Source organism: Macrobrachium rosenbergii, chromosome 25, assembly GCF_040412425.1.
Source record: "Macrobrachium rosenbergii isolate ZJJX-2024 chromosome 25, ASM4041242v1, whole genome shotgun sequence".
NCBI classification, from domain to species: Eukaryota; Metazoa; Arthropoda; class Malacostraca; order Decapoda; family Palaemonidae; genus Macrobrachium; species Macrobrachium rosenbergii.
Genome location: NC_089765.1, coordinates 9,045,721 through 9,053,765, shown reverse-complemented (window position 1 = coordinate 9,053,765; position 8,045 = coordinate 9,045,721).

Here is an 8,045-nt window from a genome sequence, read left to right as displayed (position 1 = left end):
ACCACGAATGTACTTTCAATCAGGCACAGGTAAAACGGCTTTGGAAAAATCCGGATCTTCTAACAAATACCTAAATACGGTATACGGCATATTAACCTTATTAATACGCCACAAATGGATTTCCAATCAAGCACAGGTTAAAAATATGTAAATTAAGTCATGCATTTATCAATTTCCCCCGAACTCCTAATGTCACAGTTATGAACACAACCTGTCGTCTCGTCTTGTTAACCCTTCTTTTGCATGGTATTCATCGTTGGACGATTGCAGTGGAAGTTTGCACTCACGCCGGAATATACCTCACATGGATGCCATTTGATACTGAAAAAGGCCTTGTACAAAAGGAGACTCCCTTACGAAATACGCTCCTTGATAACAGAAGTACCGAAATGTGTAGACCGGTCATCAAAACTGTTGGACTAATTTTTACCGGTATACATAGGGTATCAAAGCTGTTGGACTATTTTTCAGGGCTACACATACGGTATTAAAGCTGTTGGACTAATTTTTAGGGGCATACATAAAGTTTAGGGATATACATAGGGATGTCTTACTGTTTACAACAATGAGGTTTTCGCAGATACCCTGGGGTCATTGATAATCGCAGATACCCTGGGGTCACTGATAATCGCAGATACCCTGGGGTCACTGATAATCGCAGATACCCTGGGGTCATTGGTAATCGCAGATACCCTAGGGTCATTGATAATTGCAGATACCCTGGGGTCATTGATAATTGCAGATACCCTAGGGTCATTGATAATTGCAGATACGCTGGGGTCACTGATAATCGTAGATACCCTGGGGTCACTGATAATCGCAGATACCCTAGGGTCATTGATAATCGCAGATACGCTGGGGTCACTGATAATCGCAGATACCCTAGGGTCACTGATAATCGCAGATACCCTTGGGTCATTGATAATTGCAGATACCCTAGGGTCACTGATAATCACAGATACCCTGGGGTCATTGATAATCGCAGATACCCTATGGTCATTGATAATCGCAGATACCCTGGGGTCACTGATAATCGCAGATACCCTAGGGTCATTGATAATCGCAGATACCCTAGGGTCATTGATAATCGCAGATACCCTAGGGTCATTGATAATCGCAGATACCCGAGGGTCATTGATAATCGCAGGTACCCTAGGGTCATTGATAATCGCAGATACCCTAGGGTCATTGATAATCTCAGATACCCTAGGGTTATTGATAATCGCAGATACCCTGGGGTCATTGATAATCACAACCATTTGATTTTTTTCGTCTGTTACAAAACCTGTCGCAAAACACAAAAGAGACAATATATAAACTGCTTCTATATTGCCGTGTGAAGGAGCTTCAGTCTAGTGTAAAATTACCTAGTGACGAGAAAAAATACATGGTCGTATTCTATTCGATGCCCAGTCAGGGTGGACAAATGGTTATTGTACTCTGAAGTGAATCAAAACATCTTTCGGATGTTCCAGTGGCGAAAAAATAAACACTTAATCTCATGTTACATTTTGCAGAAGAAACCACGAATGCAGCAAAACATGTAACAAAAACAGCGACAGTTAGTTTGCAAACGGAAGTCACTCCCCCCAAAAAATGCTGACTCTGGCTCTGCAAAAGATTCAGATTCAAATTCTACGAATGAGCTTTAACCAACGCTCACTACTTACGTAAAATTCTACTGAAATCTATCAGTATCTTTTAATATATCTTGCGGAGAGTCACCCATGGTCAATACGTATCTTTTTTAACGGAGGCAAGTGAAATTAGAGGCACCAATAAAACATAACTTGACTTCTTGTTGATCACCCTACCATAGTACTACTCTTGATGGCTTCAGCAAAGAAACCAGTGACCACGATATTCCTGATATAGGGTAACTTGGAATGTTGAGAAATCTATGATACTAAGGTAGATTTCGCAAATAAATTTACTTTTTCAGTATCTTCAACTCACAGAATAGGGCCTGAATACAGTATAACCCGCACGTTACAGTGAAGGTGGCTTCTGTCATGCTGCCATTTTCTAAATATTTTCAATGAATTAAAACAACTGAAATACCCTTTGGAGCAAGACGATTCTGCACAGACGATACATCGCTCCAAAATGTTTCGAAATGTGGGTTGTTTGTACATATTAATTACTAAATTGAATTGAATTTAAGATTTAGGCCATAGGCCAAAAAATAGGGCTTATGAGGTCATTCAGAGTAGAAAGGGAAATTGAGAGTAAAGGTTTGAAAGGTGTGTGAGCTGGGGGGTGGGGGAGGACCTCGCAGTTGCACTATGAAACAATTGTTAGAGAGGGTAATGTAAGATGGAAGAAAGAACATGAACGGAAGTACAGTAGAAGGAGCGAAAGGGGCTGCAGCTAGGGGCTATTGGGACTCTGCAAAGAACCTTAAGTAATGCCTACAGTGCACCGTATAAGGTGCACTGAAAGCTCGTAAAATAATTATTGAGTGGCGGAGGTAGGTTATCTTTGGTAAATATCTCAGAGATGAATTTCGTACAGAAGAGATTACGAGCCACACAACTTCTTCTTCTTCTTTTAACGTGCTTTTTCCCATTTTTGTATGGGGTAAGCACGATGCCTTCTTTTGAAGGACTTTTGATTTGCAGCTAGACCTGTGGCTCGATCGGGACTCTGCAAACCCCGGTAGCGTATGTTTCATGTATCATACCCGACCCAACGCCCTTTCTTCCCAGCAGGTGTTATTGCTGGTAAAGCAGAGTTCGAGACGTGTGAAATATGTTTTTAGAAGGTGTTGTAGTGGCTTTGTTTTGTGTGTGTATTTAGTCTGTTCCATTTCTTTGATTAAATAATCCCGGGATGTCTACACGGATAGATGATCAGTTCGGATTTGAACCCGCGCCACAGACCTCTACGAAGAAGCTGCTGCTTAACCGACTGAGCCATCGAGGCTCCATTACGAGCCACACAACAGAGGGACGAAATGGAGGAAATATATACTGTACGCTCTGCCCAACAGTAGCATTCTGCCGTAAAATAGAAAACTGCTGCATCTGCAAAATTTCGAGCATGAAATATGCCACCTATTGGGGTCGTGAAACACTAATACACATGTTACTGTAGTTTCAGAAAGATTCTTCAAAGCTTTATTGAGGAAGGTACCATTTGCAGTATCTGCAAAATCAGTAGTAAGGCAAGGGAAAACTGCAGTACCTACCATTTTTCTCAGTTTTATATTTTTGCAGATAATGCAATCTTCCATTTAAGGACAGCATTTGTTTTAATAGGTCAGATGTCAGTGGTAGTACAAGGTAGGAAGGGAATGCATTTGCTTGCTCAAAATTATAATGCGATGATGCTCAACAGTTAAGTTTGAAAAGAACCTGCATTAAATGTGATGGTAAGGACCTGATGATGAAGAAGAATAGCCAAACCTTATCCATTCTTAATCCATACATGATTCTCCCACACCGCTTTGGAAGACATTCTAACTTTCTGTGGAATTGATGAATACTATTTTTTCTCTTGAGGAATATCATTCTCAACTGACCAAGTCACGCCAGGATACAGACAAAGCTCTTTACTGTATCAAGTTTTCACTGAAGTCTTTCTCAACTTACGCAGGTAAGTAAATCACAACTGTATTAACAAGATATAAAAATTTATAAAATGAAGATCGTAGTTATAATAATGCCGCATGAAGAAGGGAAATGACTGCTAAAAACTTATGTTACCTCATACTCAAAAAAAGAAAGAAAGAAAAAGATAAAGAACCTTCACATGCTGCTCAGGATCGCGTGATATGTCACGGCTTATCAAAATGCTACGAGCAACCTACTGGAATGATCCCTCAGCCTTTAACCCCCGCCATGGAAGCTTATTTTTAAAAGTGTTTGTTTGTTCTTCGACAAATAAACCCAAACATACCAATGAAGATAAGACATGATCCATTTCATGTTAACAAATTCCACAAAGACTATTCATTCTTCTATATTTTATGCAAAGAGTTTTGTAACCTCGACGTATGGATTCAACTTGCTGAGGCTGGGTCTATAAATTTTTTTTTATCATAGACGTCATCACTAAACCCTGGATTTGACGTGCCTTTGCAAGAAAGCCACATGCACATGGTAACAAAACTTAAATTCGTCCCTCAACTTAACACACACTCTCTCTCTCTCTCTCTCTCTCTCTCTCTCTCTCTCTCTCTCTCTCTCTCTCTCTCTCCAACCCAAACACATGTGGTAACTCAGCTGACAGGTCTGATTAACGTAGGCAATTTCTTTGGCTACCAATCATCGACGCTTCTCCAGTAGGTTCGGCCTTTAACAAAAGGCCTACACACTCATTAAAAATTCCGCTCGGCTTTCTTTCAAAACGGCGTGCTAAAGGATGCGGTGCTTGGAGAGTTATACCATTGTCACACTCGAGTCTGGAGAATTATGGCTGTCGAATTCACGTGTAGAGGGACACGGCTCATTATAGAGAAATATGGAAGTAAAGCTAATCGTAGCTAAGTAATTTTTACACTGGTCATCTGTTTATATTTTGGTAAATAAAGAAAAAGTGGAATATGCACAAAAATGTCTCTCCGAAGCATGTTGCTCTATAAAAACCCATATAAACGCCAACATCGGTTATGAGTAAATAAATTTTTCCTCTGTAATACTTTCATCCTCCAACTTACTATCAAGAAAGTTGGTAAGCAAGGGAACAACACACCGGCTATCCAAAATACAGAATTCATATCTGTCCAAAAAATGGTTTTAATCAAACGTTACTTAAAATCAACTCCTAATCATTGTAACACATCATAAAAATATCTTACATTGTTACACGAATACCTTACGCAAGTGCACTTTTTATCTTGATACAATGAGTCATACCTAAGAGTTTCAGGAGAACTTTCGCTCTTTTTCTGTATAAGAAAACCACTGTTCCATCTTTGTCTGTTCGTCCGCACTTTACTCAGTCCGCAGTTTTTTTCTGTCCGCCCTCAGATCTCAAAAACTACTGAGACTAGAGGGCTGCAAATTTGTATGTTGATCATCCACCCTCCAATCATCAAACATACCAAATTACAGCCTCTAGCCTCAGTAGTTTTTATTTTATTTAAGGTTATAAAGTTAGCCATAATCGTGCTCTGGCAACGATATAGGATAGGCTACCACAGGGCCGTGGTTCAAGTTATATGGGACGTGGCCCAGACAGCATTATACAGAGATCGCGGGAAGATAGATCTATTTTCGGTGGCCTTGATTATACTCTGTAACGGCTGTACAGAAAACTCGATTGCGCCGAAGAAACTTTGGCGCATTTTTTACTTGTTTTCCTCATCATCACTTAACGCGATTTGCAAAAGTACGTAATATCCTTTACCATGTTTATAAAAATACAGTCTTAATTTCTGTGTGGTTTAGCTTTATCTACAGAACGCTTTAGAGAAAGAATTACTTAAGTTTGACACACGTTTACTCCTGGAACTGTGGAGTCTTGACAAGCCACCACTTGAGTACATAAGATAAGTTTCGATTTTGAATATCTCCAGAACTTTCAACCATGATTTTCTGCTATTTCATAAACATGTTCGTTCTACTAATATTCATTGCGCTCATTACAAACAAATGTATTTAAGTTGTATTTGGGACCATACCTACAGAATAGTTACTTAAGCGATACATGAAATTGTTCTTCTTCTTCTTGAAGTTGTTCAATAGATTTTATGTCTGTCTCCGTGAAACTATAAGATTCCGCATTCACCAATAAAAAAAAGATTATATAAAGCTACGTTTCTACACGCTACGGTATTCCGTTCTCACGCCCTTATTCACCCCCTCACCCCCGAAAAATGGGTTTTTGCATTTCCTAAAACATCAATCCTTGTAGAATTTCTTCCTCGCGTACAGAACAGAGCCATACAAGGAAAAGTGGTCCATCTGAAGTCCCGTTCTGCTGTGTTTTGCTGACATGTATCTCAACAAGTAAGGTCCCCCCCTCTGGGTTTTATTGAGTACTGGGGGTGTCCACCCGGGAGCACCCAGCGGGGACCCCGATCTTCCACGGGCCAAAGGAGTGTCCCGCGTGAGTCTCCAGGGTGGTCTGGTCCTCCTGGACTTTCTCAAGAGCGGCCTGGGGCATTTGGAATGCCACCGGCGGCGGTTCCTTAGAGGCTTGATGGCTTCTGCTGTTGCTGTTTTGTTGTTGTGCTCGGCAGAAAATGACCGAGTCCCCTTTCGTGACCTCTCGCGTTGATTTTTTTTTTTATCTCCGTTAAAACAACATTGAGTTCAAAAGACGCTTGGATGCTGGTCCTTAATTTCTAGTCTTGTTACTGCATCATTTTTTCCTAAGCGGAATAAAACAGAGATTAAAAAAAAGTGTTTTTTAACATTTTCTTGTCACGTTCTGCCTTTGGACCTAACGACTGCTTGTTACTCTTCTTGAACCCGGAAAATGAAACCGCAGATGAATGTTATAGAAACATCAGTCATTTCTCAGAAGTATCGAAAGCGCGATCATGTCAACATATTCGAATTAAACCGTTGAAGTTCTTTAGTATTGGACACTTAATTAACCATGACGGCACAATTCTCTTAAATGGAACCTATAATTTTAATTAAAAAACTATACTCCAAAGTTACCGTAGATTTCATAACTGAAATTTTTTTTTTTTAGTGTTATGAAAATATATATATATATATATATATATATATATATATATATATATATATATATATATATATATATATATATATATATATATATATATATATATACTTAATTTTAATAGGACTTTCCATTGACTTTTAAAACCTGTCATAAAGGCAATGAAAAGTTTATATAATCTCAATCCAATCGAGGATCCCTCTCCCCCCCCCAAAAAAAAAGACCCGTAGGAGGATAGTGCCTTCAGTGCACCTCACGTGGTGCACTGTAAGCATTACTTAAGGTTCTTTGAAAGCGTCCCTTCGGCCCCTAGCTGCAACCTCTTTCATCCCTTTTACTGTACCTCCGTTCATATTCTATTTCTTCCATCAGTTTTTCCACCCTCTCCTAACAATTGTTACACCTTTCAAATTTTCTTACTGTCATTTTCCCACTCAGCCCTGAATGACCTCATAGGTCCCAGAGCTTGGCTTTTGGTCTAAATTCTATATTCCATCGAATTTCAAATAAAAAAAACTAAAAAAAAATTCTCTCGCCAAGCTCAAGCAATTGCTTTTAAATGCCTCGTTTTTACTATGTGACTGAGCAAGCACTAGACGCACTGCACGATTCTCCAGTAATATTAAACATTTCATTCCCAGGTTTCTTATGCTTTCTGTGATACCTTGTCTGAATCCCTAAACCACAAGAGCAATATTCCATCTAATATTTAGCGCAGGGGAGAACTGAAAATGTAAGTCTTATTCTAAACATGTGTCCTTTGCTCTTCTTAAATATTCATTGCAGACGCAACATGAGTATCAATACCTTATCAATGCTTTTCGCACGATTCATCATTATTAGCATGATCACAGTTACCACGATAATTGAAGCAATGTTGTAGGTAAGTTGAGGTTTTGTGTACATATTATTACAAGGGCTCCCTCCATTTGCGTATGCATGCAGTACTTGTAAACGGCTCCTTACTGAAGTCAAGTTGTTGGTACAGTCAAACATAAATGTCGTGAAAGAGTAGGTTGCAGACGTTGCCACATTTCCACAGTTTCATTCATTAAATCCCACTAAAAGTTAGAAAGCAGTGAAACGTGGCACCACGTCGCTGTCACATCTTAATATAAGGTCTGAAAATTGAGTTGTAGGGCACCACGTCGCTGTCACATCTTAATATAAGGTCTGAAAATTGAGTTGTAGGGCACCACGTCGTTGTCACATCTTAATATAAGGTCTGAAAATTGAGTTGTAGGGCACTACGTCGTTGTCACATCTTAATATAAGGTCTGAAAATTGAGTTAGTATGGCACCTACGTCGTTTGTCACACCTTAATATAAGGTCTAAATGGAGTTAGGGCACTACGTCGTTGTCACATCTTAATATAAGGCCCGGAAAAGTCGTTGAGGAAATTAAG